The following is a 22,061-nucleotide window of genomic DNA, read 5'->3' as shown; positions in this document are numbered from 1 at the left end:
TACATAGTTTTTACCCCATATGTTTTGCTGAGGAAATAGGTTATATGTTTGACTGTGGGGTGCTCCCCTTGACCACTGGTGTGGGAAGTGTTATGTGTATCCTGTAACATTTTTAAATTTCAAGGAATTGTTATTTCTAAAATATATCCAGACCCTGGGTTTTGGATAGGGAATGTAAACCTATATTACTCTTTTTGGCAGTTATACTTGTGCTATGCGTTTGCAAATTTAGAAAATTAAAAGAAGACACTGTAGTTCTTGCCCTCAGTGGATTCAACTGAGATAGGATAAAGACAGTACATTTATCATACTGTAATATGTGCAGTGATGAGGATATGCACGGCCTATTTGTAAGTGTCGCCACATCAAGGCCACACTAAAAATGAGTAGTCTGAGGAGTTGAAGTTATTTTGTACTTTAGCCTCTGAATTTTAGACAGAACATGACGACCCTTTATGTAGTCTAGACTTGTTTCCATTTTGCCCACACAAAACGAGAAGACGGTATGATACAGAAGAGTTGTAGAGTAGATCTTGGAACATCTGATTTCTAATCCTCACTCTTTTGTTATGTGACCTCACATAAGTCGCTTAATTCTCAAGGCCTCGGTTTCCAGATCTATAAAGTGAGTTTAGAATAGATGGTCACTTACAGTTCCAATATTCTACCTACTGTGCCTACTTTTTGCAAATGTTTAACATTAAGAGCATGATCCTTTTTCATCTCAAGCTACTTTGGTGCTGATCTAAATTTTGTATTTTCTTTTGGATTAGGTAATAGATTCACATGGTTCACATTTAAAAAGGTAAAAAAGAATATGCAGTGAAAAGTCTTCCTTATACTCCTGTCCCAGTTTCTTCCCTAGGAAGCAACCAATGCTACCAGTTTCTTATATTGTTTTCTAAAAAACTTTCACATGTATATAAGCAAATAAATACTACATATATTCCCCCCCCTTTTGTATGTAAATGGTACTATGCACAGTGTATGTACCCTGTTTTTTTCATTTATCTTAGAAACTGTTCTATGTCATTATCTAAAGTGGTTCCTTATTCATTTTTATGGCAGCATGATATTCCACTGTATGATGTATCACTTAATCGGCCCTTTCCTTTTGGACATTTAGGTTTTTTTCCTGGTCTTTAGTAAAAGCATTGTGCAATGAATAACTTTGTACATTCATCGGTTTCCACGGATGTGAATATATCTTTTCCCTAAACAGTGGCACAGGTCTATTGGGATAGTGACATAGTTGGTAAACTATGTTATTTGGCAACCAGTAACAAAGAAATTGATGGATCAGGGTCTCAACAGTATATTGCCAGGGTTCCATCCACTTTGACTTATGTGCTCTCTATGGCAGTATAGTATAGTCATGTAGTGGAGTCTGTACCCTGTTTGGTTCTAAACATATGAACTAAATTACATCACCTGAATGACTGTTCTTTTTTTTTTTGAGCTGTGGATGAAGCAAATGGATATGCAGGGACCTTGTTTTAGGCAAAGAAGTATGTAAGTGTGTGTGTGTGTGTATACACATATATCTGTATGTGTATGTATGCGTATATAAATAAGTATATAAATCTTTAAACACTAAAATCATACAGCACAGCAAGATTTTCAGTGAAAGGCTCTTAACTGAGACTAATTGATGGAACAACATATTTGGGCTTTCCAGCTCATGCTTACCTCTAGGCATATACTCACTGAGTACTATTTAAATTGATATTTTTCTTTTAAACTTTTTGCCAAGCACATGGAGTTGACTTTGTATAAGTTGCAACTTTTATGTGTTCTCACTTTATAATTTTTTTTTAATGCTTATCAGAGAGAAAGGGGGGGGGAGGGGCAGAGAGAGAGGGAGACATAGAATCTGAAGTAGGCTCCAGGCTCTCAGCATAGAGCGTGATGCGGGGCTTGAACTCTGGAACCACAAGATCACGACCTGAGCCGAAGTCTGACGCTTAACCGACTGAGCCACCAGGTGTCCTATATATTCCCACTTTACCAATGATAAAACTAAACCTAGAAGTGCACAACTGACCCAAATTTGCATAACAAAGTGGCAGACCTGGGACTAGAACCTATGTCCTCTAATTTCTAATGCAGGGCTTTTTCCAGTACATCACATGCTCCCATTTCACAGGTAGCTGTAGCAGTAGATCTGAGAATGCCCCGTGGTTAGGGACCGCTTTAGGTAGGTTTCCTCTACGTAGGTTCTAGAGCAATTTACAGTTCGGAAAGCAGCAGGTCATTTTTCTGAAAACAAAAGAACATTCTATAATTATTGAAGTCATTATACATGTTGATTAGCAATCAGGAGGACTCCCAAATCAAAAAATTAAAGATGATTTAGAGAGACACTCTTTTCCTAATTGGGACACAGATGTCTCTTGGAGATGAATTTATCAGTCGTAAGATTAGAGGGAAATTAGGATTATTTGGAAACAGCCTTACATCCCCCCGAGTTCATGCCATTTGTAAAATTTTGCCAGGAATATCTGAACCAGCAGAAAAAGAGAAGTGATAGAAACGATTGCAAAAGAACTGATAAATAGAAGGGTAGAGAATATGCTGTGGTAATTGGATTCCCCTGAAGCTGGCATTGTAGCATGTGGCCGCCACCCCTGCTTCAGGGCCTTAATTCTCCTAGCTGTTCCCCTTCTCCTTGCGTATGTGACTCATCCTTCAAGTGTCAGCCTCAGTTTCACTTGTCAAGCTGTCCACCCTATGAGCAGCCCTCTACCTGCCTTCCCTACTCTAATTCCTTATTACCACCTGCTGTTCGTTTTCTTCACAACCTATGTATATGTTAAGTGTCTACTAACTTGTGAGGGCAAGGACTACGTCTGTCTTATTTGAGGTTGTATATACATTGCCTCGTACATAGTACATATTTGCTAATCAATGAATGATCATCATGGTTCCCAGTTCACAGGGCTGACAAAACCTACTCTTAAAATGTAGTGTTTTCCACAGTATATTTCCCCACGTTCTTATCCTTGTTAGTTCAGGGTTTTGGAAGATGTGAGAACAATATTAACTTATTTGTCAACACACTTTTATTGAGTATGCAAAGCACTGTGCTAAATGGTGGATGAATACGAAGGTGCTTAACGCATAATCTTTTTCCCAAAAAAAGTAGAAGCATTTGTAAATGGATAGTTTTCATACAAAGGCAAAATGAAATAAATGCTAAATAGAGATGTGCAAGCAATATTCCGTAGCAACAACGGAAAGAAACTAGTTAATTTTAATTACAGGAAGGGTCTCACAAAGTTGAATTTTGCCTTTGGTCTTGAAGATGGAAAAACAGTTGAGGTGCCTATAACATGGAGAATAGGGATAAGTAAGTGTTTAGCTTCACTTTTTAGAAAGTCCTTAAGGGGTGCTGGGTGGGTCAGTTGGTTGGGCATCCAACTCTTGATTTCAGCTCTGGTCATGATCTGCCCTCTGGTCATGATCTCACAGTTCATGGGATAGAGAGCCCCAAGTCAGGCTCTGTGCTGACTGTGTGGAGCCTGTTTGGGATTCTCTCTCTCGCTCTCTCTCTCTCTCTCTCTCTCTCTCCCCCTCCCTGCTCTTGCATATGGCTGCACATTCTCTCTCTCAAGTAACATTTTTTTTAAGTCCTTAAGATAGTAATATTTATCACGAAGTCTTATAAAATATTGTCATAAAGCAGTCTTTAAAAATTTCAGTTATGGGGTGCCTGGGTGGCTCAGTCAGTTAAGCATCCGACTCTGGATTTTGGGTCAAGTCATATCTCACAGTTGTGAGATTGAGCCCCACGTTGGGCTCTGCACTGAGTGTGGAGCCTGCTTAAGACTCTCTCCCTCTCTTTGGGGCACCTGGATGGCTCAGTTGGTTAAGCATCCGACTTCGGCTCAGGTCATAGTCTCGCAGTTCATGAGTTCCAGCCCCGCATCGGGCTCTGTGCTGACAGCTCAGAGCCTGGAGCCTTCTTCAGATTCTGTATCTTCCTCTCTTTCTGCCCCTCCTCTGCTCGTGTTCTGTCTCTCTCTCTCTCTCTCTCTCCCTCAAAATAAATAAACATTAAAAAAAAAATGTTTTTAGGATTCTCTTCCTCCCTTTCTGCCCCTCCCCTACTCACGCATGTGTGTGCACACTCTCTCCAAAAAGTAAACATTAAAAAATTTTTTTCAGTTATAAATGAAATTACTCTGGCCTTAAACATTATGCTTATAAGTTAAGACTAACTGTAAAATTAATTTGACTGTTTTGACTAGATTGGTGCTTTCCAACTAGTTGCTGAATCATCAGTTCAGTCTAATAATTGGATTCTGATTGCTAATTGCAGTTGGTAATTATTTAGTAAACTAATCAGTTAAGACAAAACTGCCTTTGATTTTTTTTCTTTTAATCTTTTTTTTTAAGGGGTGCCTGGATGGCTCAGTCGCTTAAATGTCCAACTCTTGATCTCAGCTCGGGTCATGATCTCATGGTTGCGTGAGTTTGAGCCCCATGTCGGGCTCAGTGCTGGCAGTGTGGACCCTGCCTGGGATTGTCTCTCTCCTCTTTCTCTGTCCCTCCCCCACTTGCACTGTCTGTCTCTCAAAATAAACATTTAAAAAATTAAAAAAAAAAAACTTCAAGAATGTCTTTTTTTAAAAAAAATCTTTTTAAAACTGATTTTTATATCATTGGTGGTCTTTAATGTGTGGTTGTCTGACCACATCATAAGTTTAAGTGTTGACTATTTTTTTGATGGTCTAATTTGATTTCTAAGTTTACTATTGCTTTTCTGTTCTTGTGTTCTTTTTAAGCAAAGGAGATTCTCTCCTTTCCATCTGACTAAAAAGAAAAAAAGAAACAGGCTTTAGATTCACAGACCTGATTTCACCTTGTCCACTTATTAATCACAGTTCTTCCACTTTCCAATTTTGTTTCTTCCAACAAAATACTTAACCTCCCTGAGGCTCAATTTCATCCATATGATGAAAATGTCTACTAATCCCACTGTGTCGTTTAACTAGTTTTGTGACCTGAGGGAAATGATTTCATCTGTCTGAGCCTCGGTTTTTCCATGTATGCAATGAAATTATCTTAAATGAGGTGATGCGTAGAACAGTGCCTGGCAGTTAATAGGCCCTCAGCACATTCTGGTTTCCCTCCGTTATATACCATCTCATCTAAACCCTGCATGTCATTTACAATTTGCTTAAAGTTCTGTTTGCTATAATCTTTCCTTTGATAGCTCACAGCAGTCTCTTTTTCTCCAGAGTCATTGCACTCCTTGTGTATAGCTCGGGTTCCTAAATTGGTATGAATCAGCATTATATTGGGAACTTACTAAAAACGCAATTGCTTGGGTCCTATTCCCAATTCTGTGGGTTTGGCATGGGGTCTGGGCATCTGTGTTTTTGCCTTTCTTCTTCAGATTTTCTGATGCTTACCAGTGATCATACTTTCTCACTTATTTATTGATAACTATGTGCTTCTTATAGTTTACATTTGACAGGTAATTATTATTTAATCCTTCAGGTTATCTTAGTTTACATCCCAAATATACGATACAGTCCATATGGACACGAAATACCCATTATAGTGCTGTGTATTTAGTTTAGAGATTGATAAGTAAGGACACCCTTTTTTTCCTTGCTGGAGTTTGAATCGCGGTAAGAAGTAAGATGTAGAAATCACACAGATGAAGATTCAAATACAAGTTTACCCAAAAAGTTGTTTTGGAAACGTGGCTGAGGTTTGCAGCAACAAGGAACTTCCTAGTATTGCACTCCAGAATTAGGCTGATTTCAGCCTCACCTTTCTCTGTCTACAAGAATGGAGTTTGTCCCACTACATTTACTGTGTGATAGAGAACAGCCCAGAATAAATGGCTGTCTTCAGTTAGACAAATCCCAAATAGAAAAGAAAAAAGGAAGTGGCTGAGCCCAGAATTTTTTCTCTCAAATTTATCAGACTGGTTACTCCTTCCTACCCCAGGGAGGAGTTAGTGAGAAAGTGGAGATCAGCCATGAATATTACTCTAAGGAAGTTTCATGTGCAGTGTGACAAAGCTTTCTTGTCGTCAGTCGTACTCGATAGGTATTTGTTAGTGGATTTCTTTTAATACCTTGCATTGCATCAGGACGCTGTGATTTTTAATACTTAAGTGGGATGTTATATAGCTATAACTTCAACCAGTTAAATTAGTATATATCATTGTTAGTTACATTTTGCTGTGCAAGAAAGTACCCCCAAAGGCTTAAACCATAGATATTTATTATTAAACACAGTTTCTGATGAGTAGGAATCTGGAAGTATTTTAGCTGGGTGGTTCCAATTCAGAGTCTCATGTGATTGCAGTCATCTGAAAGCTGCATGCATGTCCCTTGACATGACAGCTGGCTTTCCACCAGAGTAGGTGATCTGAAAGAGAGGCGGAAACCATAGTGTCTTTTATAACCTGGCTTTAGAAGTAATATACCATTTGGGGCACCTGGGTGACTCAGTCATTTAAGTGTTGAACTCTTGATTTTGGCTCAGGTCATGATCTCATGGTTATAAGATTCAGCCCTGTGTCAGGCTGAACATGGAACCTGCTTAAGATTCTCTCCCTTCTTCTCACCCCCACCCCCACCCCCATCCCCACCCCCATCCCATGCATGCTCTCTCTCAAAAAAAAAAAAAAAAAAAATGATGCCATCACTCTCCTGCACAGACCCACCCTGATCTACTGTGGGAGGGACCCACACGAGGGTGTGAATACTTAGAGGCAGGGCTCGCTAGAGGCCATCTTGAAGCTGGCTGCCACAGTTACATAACATGTTAGTTTGATTTTGTTACTTCACTTTGCTTCATTTGAGATCAAATGATTGAGTAACATAGTTTCCTAGCTGGAGAATAGGTTGAGAGGATAATTTTCTGCTGCTGGCCCCTCCTTCTCATCTAGCTCCATCTAAATGAGAAGTTTACATAACGTGATCAGGGACTACCAGTGGTTTTTATGATCTTCCAGACAGTCTGAAAGTTGAGATGACCTACAGGCAGACTTATAATTACAGGTGATAATAGCTACAATTTTTATTTTAACATGAATTAATTTACTTCTGGGAGGTGCTTCATGAAGCCTGGTCCCTAGCTTCTAATTTATTGAAGTAAGGGGTTTTTTGCAGTAGTAATCAGAGTGAGGTGGGACTAGGTGGCTAGTGAAGGTCATTTACCTCGCTGAAATAAACCATAGGCCCAAAAGGGTTGAAAAATATCACTTAAAATAAGCATCAGTGGTTTGATTAAAATTCTAATGCAAAGCACTAAAGAAGTCCAAGTAAGTGCAAGGAAATGGTTAAAAATCATTAACCGTTCTGGGGCTCCTGGCTGCCTCTGTCGGTAGAGCTTGTGACTCTTGATCACAGAGTTGTGAGTTCGAGCCCCATGAAATCTTTGGGAAAAAATCATTAACCATTTTATTTTAGTCATTTATTTCACCATGTGCGATGAACTCTTATGAACTCGTAAATGAGATGAATTCATTTATTTTATGATATTTCATATGCCATGCTAAATGCAGGTTTTGTAACATAGCAAAAAATAAATAGCAATGTAAGGGGGAACGTGAAACATTTATTGGATCAAACGGTATAAAATTTGTATACTGTTTAATCATTTGTATAAAATCATTCTGTTTCTAATGGTTTCTAACACTGTGGAAAAGACAGTTTTAAGATTGTGGCAGAAAATGTTTTATGACAAATTGATAATGCCTAAATGTTCTTTAGAATTCTAGTCCTAAACGTTGTTGGGTCAGTTTGCATTTTAACTTGCTTGAAGAACGTCCATTAAGTTGTGTAAAGCATTTATGCCTGACTGACCAGTTATAGAAGGCCAAATACAAGTTTAATCAAATCTTGCATCTGTATTTAAGTTCTTTACTACATAGAATGGTGTACAGAGCATACCAGCACCAGACTGTGCACTCTTTTGGCTGTTGTAATTTCTGGTCACGTGGGCATATTTCACAGCAGCTTTCACCCTCAATTATTAGGAGGCACTATTTTGCTAATCAGGAAAGAAATTTCAGAGAATTCATTTTACTTTCCAAATGTAGTTTGTTGTGCTTAACCAATAAAATGTTTGGTGTCAGTACTGATTAGCTTTAGGATGAGATCCCCATGATTCTTATAGTGAGAGGCTGTAGTCTTATTTTTTCTGACTATGGAATGTATAAACCCTGTAAGTTGCTCAGTTGAGTCTTTAGAGCTTACAGGAGGCAGTTAAATGGAAAAAAAAATCCTGGAATAAATTGAGAATTTTTGTAAAATGAAAGGGCAGAGAGATACAGAAACTTGGGAAGTGTTAATTTTAGGATATTATGCCAAGAATAATGAATATATTTACTACTTTTTACAAACTCTTCCCTTCCAGGACAGAAGAACAAGTTAAGTGGCTTCACCAGGAATCAGTCAGGTCCATTCTGTAAGACAGGTCTTTTCAAAAACTCATTAAGAGACACCAAAGGAACATGATAACCAAATGTAATGCGTAGACTTTGATTAAATCCTGGTTTGAGGGGCGCCTGGGTGGCTCAGTCGGTTAAGCGTCCGACTTCGGCTCAGGTCACGATCTCGCGGTATGTGAGTTCGAGCCCCGCGTCGGGCTCTGTGCTGACTGCTCAGAGCCTGGAGCCTGTCTCAGATTCTGTGTCTCCCTCTCTCTCTGACCCTCCCCCGTTCATGCTCTGTCTCTCTCTGTCTCAAAAATAAATAAACATTAAAAAAAATTTAAAAAAAAAATTAAAAAAAATAATCCTGGTTTGAGAAAAACTGCTGCAAAACCTATTTGGGGGGGATTTTAATATGCCTAGCAACAAGCTGTATTTGGGAGTGTACATTTTATTTTCCTAGATGTGTTGTTAATGGTTATTACGTTTGTGTCGGAGAATTGCCTTTCTTTTTTTTTTTTTAGGAGATGTATCTGAAGTATATTTAGAGATGAAGTTACCTTCAGTGTTCGGGAGGGTGTGTGTGTGTGTATACATGTGTACAAATAGGAAAACACATGATAGTGTTAAATGTTGAGTCTGTTGTAGATATAAGCAGTTTTGTCATACTGTCAAGTTTTCTGAAGGTTCGAACATGTACCATAAGTTGGGAGGGAAAAAATCCTCCTCCGGATAGTACCTGTTTTTTTACTCAGCTTTACAAAGACCGCAAGAGAGTGTATCACTGCTTACAGCCACTGTCTCTACCTTCCTCTGCTATGAACTCTTTGGCATCCAGGCCAGTCAGGCTTTCATTCCTGCCTCCCACCGGCACTGTTCATTTCCACATCAGCATCGACATCCGTGTTGCCAGATCTTGTGGTCATTTCTCAGCCCTCACTTTCCCTTTCCCTCTCAGCAGCGTTTGACACAGCTCCTCGTTCTCACTGACTCTTGGTTCTCTTACCTCAGTCCTTCTCCTTTGCCTTTTTAGTAGTTGATGCCGAGTCCCCTCTCCTTTAAGCATTGAAATGCCTCGGAACCCAGATCTTGTCTCAGTTTTCATTCCCTCCCTAACTAATCTTCTCCTGTCCTGTAGCTGTTAGTACTGTATAGATGCTGAAACTCCCAAGTGCCTGTCTCCAGCCCCAGCCTCTGCCCAGAGCTTCAGGCTCACGTATCGATCTGCCTACTTGATACGTTCACTTGACGCCAGGTAGATAGACAAAGGTCAACATTTAATATGTCTAAAAGTGAATTGCTTGAGTCTCATCAGTCACTTCTCACCTGCAAACAAAACAGAGCACCTCCTCCCTACTCACTGCTTCCACATTCTTCCTCCTCTCAATACTAGGCACTTCATTCTTACAGTTGCTCAAGTGAGAAAGCTTGATATCCTCTCTGCCTCTTTTTCCTTCATATTATACATTTAATCCCACAACACATACAGTCAGCTCTACTTTTTTTTTTTAATGTATTTATTCTTTTTTGAGAGAGAGCGCACGCCCACGAGAGTGGGGGAGAGGCAGAGAGAGAGGGAGTACAGAGCCTGATGTGGGGCTTGAACTCATGAACCCTGAGATCATAACCTGAGCTGAAATGAAGAGGCTGTTGCTTAACCAACTGAGCCACTCAGGTATCCCCAGTCAGCTCTACCTTTTTTTTTTTTTTTTTTAAGTTTATTTATTTATTCTGAGAGAGAGAGAGCAGCATGAGTGGGAGAGGGACAGAGAATCCCAAGCAGGCTCTACACTGCACAGAACCCAATGCGGGGCTCCATCTCACAAACCGTGAGATCATGACCTGAGTCGAAACCAAGAGTCAGACCGTTAACCAGCTGAGCCACCCAGGTGGCCCCTCTCCTTTTAAAATCTATCCAGAACTAAGCACGTCTTGAACTGTCACCACGACCATCTTAATCCATGCCACCATTCTATGACAGATTAGAACAGTTTCTCAAACTCAGCCCTATTGACATTTGCAGCCAGTAGTTCTTTTTGGGGGGATGGGCTGACCCATGCATTGTAGGATACTTCGTGGTATCACTAGCCTTTACCCACTAGACACAAGTAGCAAGTGCCTCTCACAGTTGTGACCACCAAAAATGTCACCAGACATTGCTAAAATGTCCCCTTGGGAGCAAAATTGCCTCCAGTTGAGGACCATTGGATTATAGCAATAGTCTCCTCTTCTCCCTACTTCCTTCCCTCCCCACGGTTTGTTCTCCATCTGCCAACCAGTGTATCACTAAAAACATCAGTAAGGGCATGCCATTTCTTTGCTCAAAACATTCCAGTGGCTTCCCTTCTCACTAGGCTCAAAATCTATATGTGCCTATAGATTCCTTCTCTACACACGTGCACACACACACCCCTGTTGGAGAGCAGTTTATTGCCATTGTTTAAAGCTTTTTCTCTTTATGCAAATGGAAAAGGACACCCCTTTCACTAGGTAGATGCAGCCCTTTATGCTACTTTATTTTTCTTTACTGCATCATATGCCAGTTTACGTGTTGTATTTATTGAGTGAATAGTAAAATAAGTACAATTGTAATAAGGTATACAAAGTCTACGATTTTAATAATATGTACAATTGTACATAATGCAAATATAGCCAAAATAAGTGCTGAAATTTCAAGAAAGGCTTAGCACCTAACCTAGCCCAGAGATTTTTAAAAGATCTCTCAGAAGAAACGATGTCCAAATAAGACTTCATCTGGTAATGGGGCGCCTGGGTGGCTCGGTTGGTTAAGCGTCCGACTTCGGCCTAGGTCATGATCTCGCGATTCGTGAGTTCGAGCCCCGCGTCGGGCTTGGTGCTGACAGCTCGGAGCCTGGAGCCCGCTTCCAGATTCTGTGTCTCCCTCTCTCTCTGCCCCTCCCCGATCATGCTCTGTCTCTCTCTGTTTCTCAAAAATAAATAAATGTCAAAAAAAATTATAATAAAAAAAAGACTTCGTCTGGTAGTATAGAAGGAGAGAAAGGTATTCACAATAGAGGGAGAAGAGAAAGAGAGGAGCAAATGATTAGTTCAGTTTCAAACTGACTCTGGGGTCCCTCCGTGAGATTATTCCATCAGGCAGTTAAGAGATGTGAGTCTTGATCTCAAGAGAGACATCTGGGCTGTAGATACAGATTTGGGAATAATCAATAAGTAGGCAGAAATGAGAATGTTTACATGTCATAATTGGAAGGATAACCTTGAAACGTAGTCTGATAAACTGAGGACATTCCTGATCACGTGCCACGGGGGAGAATGTAGATGAGAGACTGACGGTGTGCCTCTCGAAGACAAGGGAAATGAATGAGTTAGGGTCAGTTAGATCACTTGTACTTTAGAACTCCTTACCTCACTTCAGCCTGGTTTAAACTAAATAATCGTTCTTCCTCAGGGCTTATCAAGAGTGTTGATCACATCAGACAAACAGAGCCTGCAGGTTGGGAGATATAAGTCCTAAGACTACATTTTCTGCCTTTAGAAAAATCAGTTTTTCTCTTTTTTTTCTTCTAAGATTTTATTAAATTCAAGTTAACCTATAGTGTAGTGTTTCTCAGATGTAGAGCTCAGTGATTCATCACTTACATACAGCACCCAGTGCTCATCACAGGTGCCCTCCTTGATGCCCATCACCAGCCCCCAACAGCTCCCCTCCAGCAACCCTTAGTTTGTTCTCTGTAGTCAAGAGTGTCTTACGGTTTGCCGAGGAAAATCAGTTTTTCAAACTTGGAAATTTGGGGGTGTGAAACCTTTAGGGTGTGGATTATGAAGTTCTTGTCTCGTTCTTCTACTTTGAACTTGGAGTAGTAAACTAACATGTTTTAGTCTAATGGTCATTTGTTATCCAGCAAACTGCTCCACAATTTTGTGGCTTTAAAAAATGTTTATTTCTCACAATTCTGTATGTAACTGTACAGTTTTTCTGCCGGTCTCACCTGGATCCACTCACACAGCTGCGGTTAGCTGGCAGCTGGCCCGGGGCAGAAGGGTCTAAGACGGCTGCGCTGACATATCTGAGGCCAGGGTGCTTCCTGCCAGCTGGGCATCTCTCTCTGTCTCCGAGCAGGGTCTCTTCATTCGTCATCTCCCTTGGGCTTCCTACCATGGCAGCAGAATATTCCAAGAGGGCAAAAGCAGAAGGCTACAAGGCTTCTTAAAGCTGGTCTCACAAGTGGTTTGCTATCGGTTCTCTTGCATTCTGCCACACTGTTATGTGTGCTGATTCTCATGTAAACCTCACAACAGTGCTACAAAAAGTAAATATCATTATTATCTTCATTTTCAAAATGAGAAAACTAAAGCTCAGCACCAGTAGTTTGACCACAGGCACCAGACGAGCAAGCCACAGAGCAAAACATGGGTTTCAGTCTCTCCTTACCAACCAGCAAACTCTGTGATGTTAATTTATCTGAGCCTGACTCCTCGTCTGTAAAATGAGGGTACTACTACTCTACAGACTTATTTTCAGGATTGAATGATTCGCTTTCTAAAGTACTGAGCAAAAGCAGTTCAAGATGGCAGCGTAGGAAGGTCCTAAACTCTTGTCCTCCCACAGACACACCAGATTTACAGCTACATGTGGAACAGTTCCAGAGACGGCACCTCTACAGCAAAGGATAAAAGGGCCACATAGAGACCGGTAGGAGAGGCAGAGGTGTAGTCTCACTGAACACCCCCATCTCCAGCACAGCAGCCCACAGCCGGAAGAGAGCCCACAAATACGGCACTTCTCCCTGGGGAGCAAGGGATTCCTGCCTCACGTTAGTCCCCCCAACTCTTGTGATCCGCGTCGAAGAGACACACCTTTAAAACAACTGGCGTTTAAAACCAGCGAGGCTTACGTGTCTAGGAGAACCAAAAGGCTGCTAGGAACTGAGATCCTTTCTTAAGGGTCTTGTATGCAGAGTCACTCACCCCATGGCCTGGCACAAAAGCAGCGGTTTGAAAAGCACCTAGACTTGATATGAAGGAGCTTCGTTTGCTAATCTTGAAGCATCTGCCAGAGGAGTAGGGACTTGTCGCAGCTTCCTCTGGGGACAGAGGTACTGGCAGGTGCCACTTTTGTGCTCTCCTACCTTGCTGGCACCAGCAGGCACGTAACAGTCACGGCACCCTTCTGCCCCACTAAAGCTGGCAAGCATACCCAGTCCACGTGCTCCCCCGCTACATTGCTAAAGCTGGCAGGCGTGCCCTACCCCTGTGCTCTCCGGCTGCCTTTTTAAAGCTGGCAGGTGCATGGTCCACATAGAGGACACCCCTTGATTGCCTGGCTGTGGAAAAGACACTCAGATCCAGGAAGCCCAGAAAGTTCCAAATAAGATGACCCCAAAGAGTTCTACACCAAGACAAATGATAATTAAAATGTCAAAAGTTAAAGAGAATCTAAAAGCAGCAAGAGAAAAACAACATGTTACGGACGAGGGAACCTCTATGCAACTATCAGCAGGGTTTTTTTGGCCAAAACTTTGCAGGCCAAGGGAGTGGCATGATATAATCAAAGTACCGAATGAAAAAAAACTTCCAACCAAGAATGCTTTACCCAGCAAGATTATCATTCAGAATTAAGGAGGGGATAAAGAGTTTTCCAGACAAGGAAATACTGAAGGAATTCATCATTAAACTGGCTTTACAAAAAGTGTTAAAAGAATTTCTTCAAGCTGAAAAGAAAGGGCACTAAGAAAACATATAAAAGTAAAAAATCTCACTGGTAAAGGTAAATATGTAGTAAAGGTAGTGGATTAATTACTTAGAAAGCTAGTATGAAGGCTAAAAGACAAGTAGTAAAAAGTAACAAATTTAATAGTTAAGGAATACACAATTAAAAGATATAAAATGTGACATCAAATAAAACATAGGCAGAGGAATAAAAATGTAGTTTTAGGATGTGTTTAAACTTGCTATCAACTTAGACTGTTAGGTATAACATATATAAGTGTAAATCTCATAACCACAGAACAAACTTGTAGAAGTTATATAAAAGATAACAAGAAAGGAATCTAAGCATAACACTACAGAAAGTCATCAAACCACAAGGGAAGAGAGTAAGAGAATAATAAAGGAACAGAGAGGAGCTATGAAACAGAAAACAACAAATGGCAATAAATACACACTTACCAATAATTGTATGTAAATATACTACATTCACCAATCAAAAGACACAGAGTAGCTGAATGGGTAAGAAAAACAAGACCCTCCTATATACTACCTGCAAGAGGCTTCACCTGCAAGAACATACAGACTGAAAGTGAAGGGATGGAAAAACATGTTTCATACAAATAGCAGCCAGAAGAAAGCTGGGGTAGTTATGTTTCTATCAGAAAAAGAAAAGCTATCTTTTGATATCTTTTCAAAACATAAACAATTGACAGACTTTTAGACTAAGAAAATGAGAGAGGGCTAAAATAAAATCAGAAGTGAAAAAGGAGAAGTTACAACTGCTACCAAAGAAATACAAAGGCTCATAAGGGACTACTATGAATGATCGTATGCCAGCAAATTGGACAACCTAGAAGAAATGGATAAATTTCTGGAAGCATACAATCTTCTAAGACTGAATCATGAAGAAATAGAAAATCTGAATAGACCAGTTACTAGCAAGGAAATTAAGTCAGTAATCAAAAAACTCCCAGCAAAAAGTCCAGGACCAAGCAGCTTCACTAGCGAATTCTACCAGACATTGAAAAAAAGTGTTTGTTTTTTTTTTTTTTCTCTTTCTTCTTTTTTTCTCTGTTTAAGTAGGTTCCACGCTGGGCATGAACTCACAACCCTGAGATCAAGACCCGAGCTGAGATCAAGAGTTGGACGCTTAACTGACTGAGCCACCATGGTGCCCAGGAGATTTTTGTTTTTCAGAGATTTAATACCATTCTCTATCAAAGTCTTCCAAAAAATGGAAGAGGAGGGGACACTTACCAACTCATTTTATAAGGCCAGCATTACCCTGATACCAAAACCAGACAAGATACCATGGAAAAAATACTATAGGCCAATATCCCTGATGAACATAAACGCAACAACCCTAAACACAGTATTGGTAAACTGGATTCAACATACCTTAAAAGGATCAAATATCATAATCAAGTGGGATTTATTCCAATGATGTAAAGATGGTTGAATATCTGATGATTGCAAATCAATCAACATACACCACATTAACAAAATGAAGAGTAAAAATAATCTAACCACCTCAGTAGGTGCAGAAAAAGCATTTGACAAAATTTAACATCACTTTATGATAAAAACTCCCAACAAATTGGGTATAGAGGGGACATATCTCACCACAATAAAGGCCATATGGTCAATTTGTTTACAGCAAAGGAGCCAAGAATAAACAGTGGGGAACGGACAGTCTCTTCAATAAATGATACTGGGAGAACTGGATATCACATGCAAAAGAATGAAAATAGAGTACTGTCTTATACCATAAACAAAAATTAACTCTTCATGGATGACGTACTTGAATGTAAGACCTGAAACCATAAAACTCCTAGAAGAAACTATAGATGATAAGCTCCCCAACATCAGTTTTAACGATGATTTTTTTGGAATTGACCCACAAAGGCAAAGGCAACAAAAGCAAAAGTAAACAAGTGGGACTACATCAGACTAAAAAGCTTCTGCATAGCAAAGGAGATCGTCAATGAAATGAAGAGGCAACCTACTAAACGGGAAAAAATATTTGCAAATCATATATTTGATAAGGGGTTAGTATTATAAAGAATTCATACAACTCAATGGCAGAAAAACAAGCAATCCAATTAAAAAGTGAGCAGAGAACCTGAAGAGACAGTTTTCCAAAGAAGACATACAGATGACCAACAGGCACATGGAAAAGATGCTCAAAATTACTCATCATCAAATAAACACAAATCAAAACCACAATGAGGTGTCACCTAACACCTGTTAGAATGGCTGTTATCAAAAAGACAAGATACCAAATGTTGTCAAGGTTAGAGAGAAAAAGGAACACATGTGCATTGTTGGTGGGAATGTAAATTGTTGCAGCCACTGTGGAAAACAGTATGGAGGTTCCTCAGAAAGTTAAAAATAGAACTATTATATATCCAGTAATTTCACTTCAGGGTGTTTATATGAAGAATATGAAAACCATAATTTGAAAAGATAGATGCATCCCTATGCTCACTGCAACAGCATTGCAAAGTATTTACAATAGCCAAGATATGGAAACAAGTGTGATACACACACACACACACACACAATGGAATACTGATTGGTCATCAAAATGAAGGAAATCCTGTCATTTGGGACAACATGGATGGGCCTTGAGGGAATTATGCAAAGTAAAATAAATCAGAGAAAGACAAATATCCTATGATTTCACTTATATTTAGAACCTAAAAAAACCAAAAGAAAACTCATAGGTGGAGACAACAGATTGTGGGTTGCCAGAGAGGATGGGTTTTGGGGGGTGGGCAAAATGGGTATGAAAGGGATCAAAAGGTGCAAACTTCTGGGGTGCCTGGGTGGCTCAGTCGGTTAAGCGGCCGACTTCGGCTCAGGTCATGATCTCATAGTCCGTGAGTTCGAGCCCCGCGTCGGGCTCTGTGCTGACAGCTCAGAGCCTGGAGCCTGTTTCAGATTCTGTGTCTCCCTCTCTCTGACCCTCCCCTGTTCATGCTCTGTCTCTCCCTGTCTCAAAAATAAATAAAAAGTTAAAAAAAAAAAAAAGGTGCAAATTTCCAGTTATAAGTAAGTCATGGGTTGTAACGTACAGTATGGTGACTATAGTCAATAATATCATTTTGCATATTTGAAAGTTGCTAAAGTTTCACAAGAAAAAATTTTCTTTGGTGACAGATGGTAATTAAACTTACTGTGGGTCAACTGATGAACGGATAAAGATGTGTGTGTATATACAATGGAATATGACTCAGCAATCAAAAATAAGATCAAAACAGAAGGGGGCACCTGGGTGGCTCAGTTAAGCACCTCTCTCTCTTTTTTTTTTTTTTTTTTTTTATAATGTTTATTTACTTAGAGAGCACAAGTGGAGCAGAGAGAGGGAGAGAGAATCCTGACGCAGGGCTTGATGCAGGGCTTGGACTCATGAACCGTGTGATCATGACCTGAGCGGAGATCGGGAGTCAGATGATCAACTGACTGAGCCACCCAGGCGCCCCAAGTGTCTGACTCTTGATTTCTGCTTAGGTCATGATCTCACAGTTTGTGAGATCAAGCCCCACATTAGGCTCTGTGCTGACATTGCAGAGCCTGCTTTGGATTCTCTCTCTCCCTCCCTCTGTGATCCTGCCCTGCTCGCCCACACTCTCACCCTCCCAAAAATAAATAAATAAAACATTAAAAAAGAAAGGCAAACCATAAGAGACTCTTAAATGTAAAGAACAAACCAAAGGTTGCTGGAGGGGAGGTGGGTAGGGGGATGGGCTGAATGGGTGATAGGCATGAAGAAGGGCACTTGTTGGGATGAGCACTGGGTGTTATATGTGATGAATCACTAAATTCTCTGGAAACCAGTACTACACTATACATTAACTTGAATTTAATTTAAAAATTTTTTTTAATGTTTATTTCTGAGACAGAGACAGAGCATGAGTTGGGGAGGGGCAGAGTGAGAGGGAGACACAGAATCCAAAGCAGGCTCCAGGCTCTGAGCGGTCAGCACAGAGCCCGACGCGGGGCTCAAACTCAGAGACCGCGAGGCCATGACCTGAGCCAAAGTCGGTTGCTCAACCGACTGAGCCACCCAGGCACCCCAACTTGAATTTAATTTTAAAAAATGTTTTTTAAATAAACTTACTGTGGTGATCATTTCCCATTGTATATAAATACTAAATTATTATGTTGTACACCTGAAGCTAGGAAGTGTTATATGCCAGTTATACCTCGATTTAAAAAATAATGAAAATTTGGGATGCCTAGGTGGCTTAGTCAGTTGAGTGTCCGACTTTGGCTCAGGTCATGATCTCACAGATTCTGAGTTCGAGCCCCTCATCAGGCTCACTGCTGTCAGCGCAGAGCCCGCTTTGGATCCTCTGTTACCTCTCTCTCTCTCTCTCTGGCCCTCCCTGACTTAAGCTCTCACAAAAAAAGAAAAATAATAATAAAAATTAAGCACTTAGCAGAGTGCATGATACAGAACAGAGACTCAAAAATGTTAATTTCACCACCTTCCCCTTATTCTTCTCAAGTTTCTTTATTAGGAGATGTTTTTATGCATGCCATTTGTCTTTTTATCTTAAAACTTATTATTAAGGGAGATGGTCATTAACATTCCAATGTTAGAGGAATAATAAAGAACATTCCATCTGATGGAATTAGTTATTTATTATAACACTGTGATCTTAGCTGTTCTACCCTAAGGTGTTAATGTCTGATGATCACTTAATGTATTACTCCTCCAGAAATTACATTTTCAGAGGAAATAAAATGCCAGTGAAGGAATAGAATAAAAGAATTTTAGGTTTTGTGGCAAGCCAGCGAAGAAGCTAAGATTAGGAAAGGGATCTCTCAGAGGTGTTCCTTGTGGTCTGTCTACAGACCTGGGCCAGCCCTGGCAATTTATCAAGTCAATCATGTATACAACTCATAGATTTGGGTTTGTATAGATAAAAGGGAGAGATTCCTTTTAATGAATTCAGATCACCATGTGGTATTCTTTCATTTGCAGATGTGACATTTAGGTAAACACAGATGCAGTCACTACTATTAATGCAAACTACAGTGCTGACAAGTTTTGGGCCTGTTACGGGCTGAATTGTGTCCCCTCCCAAATTCATATATCGAAGCTTTAATTCCCAGTACCTCAGAATGTGACTATATTTGGAGGGCAGGTCTTAAAAGGTCATTAAGTTAAAATGAAATCTTCAGGATGAGCCCTAATCCATTATGACAGGTGTTTTTATAAGGAAAGGAGATTAGAATACAGACCTGCTCATGTGCAGAGGGAAGACCACATGAGGATCCAGTGAGAAAGTGACCATCTACACCCCAAGGAGAAAGGCCTCCGAAGAAACCAAACCTGCTGACACCTTGATCTTGGACTTGTAACCTTCAGAAATAAATTTCTATTGTATTAGCCACTCATGTCTGTAGTCGTATGCTATGGCAGCCCATGCAATCTAATACAGGGGCCATTTCTACCCTTACACCTGATGTTTAATAATTGATATTTTTTCAAAGCCAAAAATTTTTGTTACAGGAACAGAAATCAGGTATGAATTATAGGAAACTTTTCCAAATTAAGTTATGATCTAGTGTTTGAAATAGAATAGATTAGAAGTATCTTCTTATTCTTTATCCTACCACCATGGCTATAATCCTTTTTCCTTTTATTTCTTTACCCTCCTTCACCCTACCCTATCCGACCCTATCCAACACACATCTGCTCCACGTAGCTGGCTCTTTTACCTTCAGTCTTTATATTTTCAGATATGTTCTCTTAACAGGCTTTAGTTATTTTCCCTAAACAGCAGGAAAGTCATCCATGTTGTTTTTAGTCTTCTCTTTGTAGAAGAAACACTTGAATAGCCCAGTTGAAGGAGGAGAGAGAGCCTTAACATTTATGGAGTGGCTATTTTACGCTAGGTACTAGGTTATTCACTTGACATAAACCATCTAGTGAGAAAACAGCAGTGGCCCAATTTAGAAAAAGAGGAGGGGTGCATGGGTGGCTCAGTCGGTTGCGGGTCCGACTCTTGATTTCAGTTCAGGTCATGATCTCGTGGTTCGTGGTATTGAGCCCTGCATTGGGCTCCATGGTGTCTCTCCCTCTCTCTCTCTCTGTGTCTCTCTCTCTGTCTGCCCCTCCCCTGCTCATGAGTTCTCTCTCTCTCACTTGCTGTCTCTCAAAAAAATTTTTAAGAAAGAGAAGGAATGGGGTGCCTGGGTGGCTCAGTCAGTTAAGTGTCGTCCTTTGGCTTAGGTCATAATCTCACAGTCCGTGGGTTTGAGCCCTGCATCCGGCTCTGTGCTGACAGCTCAGAACCTGGAGCCTGCTTCAGATTCAGTGACTCCCTCTCTCTCTCTGCCCCTCCCCACTCATGCTCTGTCTCTCTCCATGTCTCAAAAATGAATAAACATTAAAAATAATAATAAAGGGAAGGAAAAGCAACAGTAATAGACTCGTGACATCATTTCGGAATGTTAAGTCTCTGGCCATTGCCCTACTTTCTGTATACTTAGCCCTGCCGCTATCAGATCCACAATACCTGATGGCTATGAAAAGCACCTTAACTATTTAAACCCCTAGATGTCAGTCATTTTGTGAGCTATGAAAGCTGCATATCCTTGGGGTATCTTTGGGGAGTGGCCCTGGAAATAGAATGGGGGTACTAATCCTTCTGAGAATCTGTCACTGACAGTCATTAGTAATTTGTGTGTGCATGCCCCTTATTGGGAGTAACCAAAGGAAAAATGGAAAAAGTTGCTATCCTTTGGACTACTCTAATAGTTACAATAGTAACAGTAGTCAAGAAGGGACAGCTAGCCCTAAGGATATTGGAAGCATGCCTGGTCTGGTGTAAAATATCTTTCACCTACTTGTGAAAAAAAAAAGTTTGAAATGGTTTCCCTTGGGCTTGGAATTCTGAAGAAAAGGAGCCTAAGGTTGTGTTAGCCCTCTACATCAGGGTTCAGCGAACTGTGGGTCCAGTTTAGCCTGAGCCCTGTTTTTATACATCCCTTCGCCTAAGAAGGAATTTTACGTTTTTAAAGAGTTGTTAAAAAATTACAATATGACAGACCTTACGTGGCCCACAAAGCCTAAAACATTTACTGTCTGTTCCTGCAGGAAAAGTTTGTCATCCCTTGCATATCATTGTAGAGGATCCGTTTTGCATTTTCCATTGAAAGACTGGTAGTATACTGCAGACTACTGAATACAAGAATTTTTTCTGAACACTTGTCTTTCATAGAATTCTTCAATTTTAGACCCTATAAAATACTGACAAGTTCTCTCTCACGTCTTAGTTTGTGAGGGCTGCTCGAATACAATACCGCAAATTGGTGGCTTAAGAGAAATGCATCGTTCATATTGTGTCACAGTTCTGGAGGCTGGATGTCTAAAACCAGTGTGTCGGTGTGGATGGTTCATTGTGAGGAAGAATCTGTTCCGTGTCTCTTCCTAGCTCCTGATGGTTTCCTTGCAGACTTCAGTGGTCCTTGGCTTATAGACATAGTGCCCCGATCTCTGTCTCCATGTTCACGTGGCATTCTCCTGGTATTTCTGTCTCTATGTCCAAACTTCCCCCTTTTTACTTGGACACGGTCATATTGGTGTAGGGCCCACCTTTGTGACCTCATCTTAACTTTATTATCTGCTGAGAGCCTATTTCCATATAAGGTCGCATTCACAGGTACTGAGGCTTAGGATCGCAGCATCTTTTTGGAGAACTCCGTTCGACCCAAAACATTTTCTAATCGTTTTACAGATAAGAGCACCGAAGCCAAGAAAGTGTAAAGAAATCATTCAGGTTCTATAGGCATCTAGGAGCAGGACTAGTATTAAAATGTAGATCCTCTCACTGGTCCACTTCTTGTTCACCTACATGCTTTACACCATCAGACACAATTGTAGAATAATGAGGTTCATATCAAGTCTGTCGTACTTGCTTGTACTAGTTGGATTATTCCAGTTGTCTTTTAG

General features: G+C 40.4%; 2 long non-coding RNA genes across 3 annotated transcripts in view; one reads left to right on the top strand and one right to left on the bottom strand.

Annotated features, from left to right (window-relative positions):
• LOC122240534 overlaps positions 1–22,061 on the top strand; it is a 106,555-nt gene that overhangs the window by 2,262 nt on the left and 82,232 nt on the right. The gene's annotated exons all lie outside the window — the stretch shown is intronic.
• LOC122240510 lies at positions 6,227–21,678 on the bottom strand. Of its 2 annotated transcripts, XR_006220318.1 has the most exons (3): positions 21,160–21,678; positions 12,373–12,684; positions 6,227–6,390 (listed from the first exon to the last, which is right to left on the bottom strand). It is a non-coding gene; the product is annotated as an uncharacterized LOC122240510 (long non-coding RNA). The 2 variants fall into 2 exon arrangements; XR_006220321.1 differs by lacking the exon at positions 12,373–12,684.

The sequence above is a fragment of the Panthera tigris genome, chromosome A1 (assembly GCF_018350195.1).
Source record: "Panthera tigris isolate Pti1 chromosome A1, P.tigris_Pti1_mat1.1, whole genome shotgun sequence".
Classification (NCBI taxonomy): domain Eukaryota; kingdom Metazoa; phylum Chordata; class Mammalia; order Carnivora; family Felidae; genus Panthera; species Panthera tigris.
This window is presented reverse-complemented; position numbering and strand designations above follow the sequence as displayed.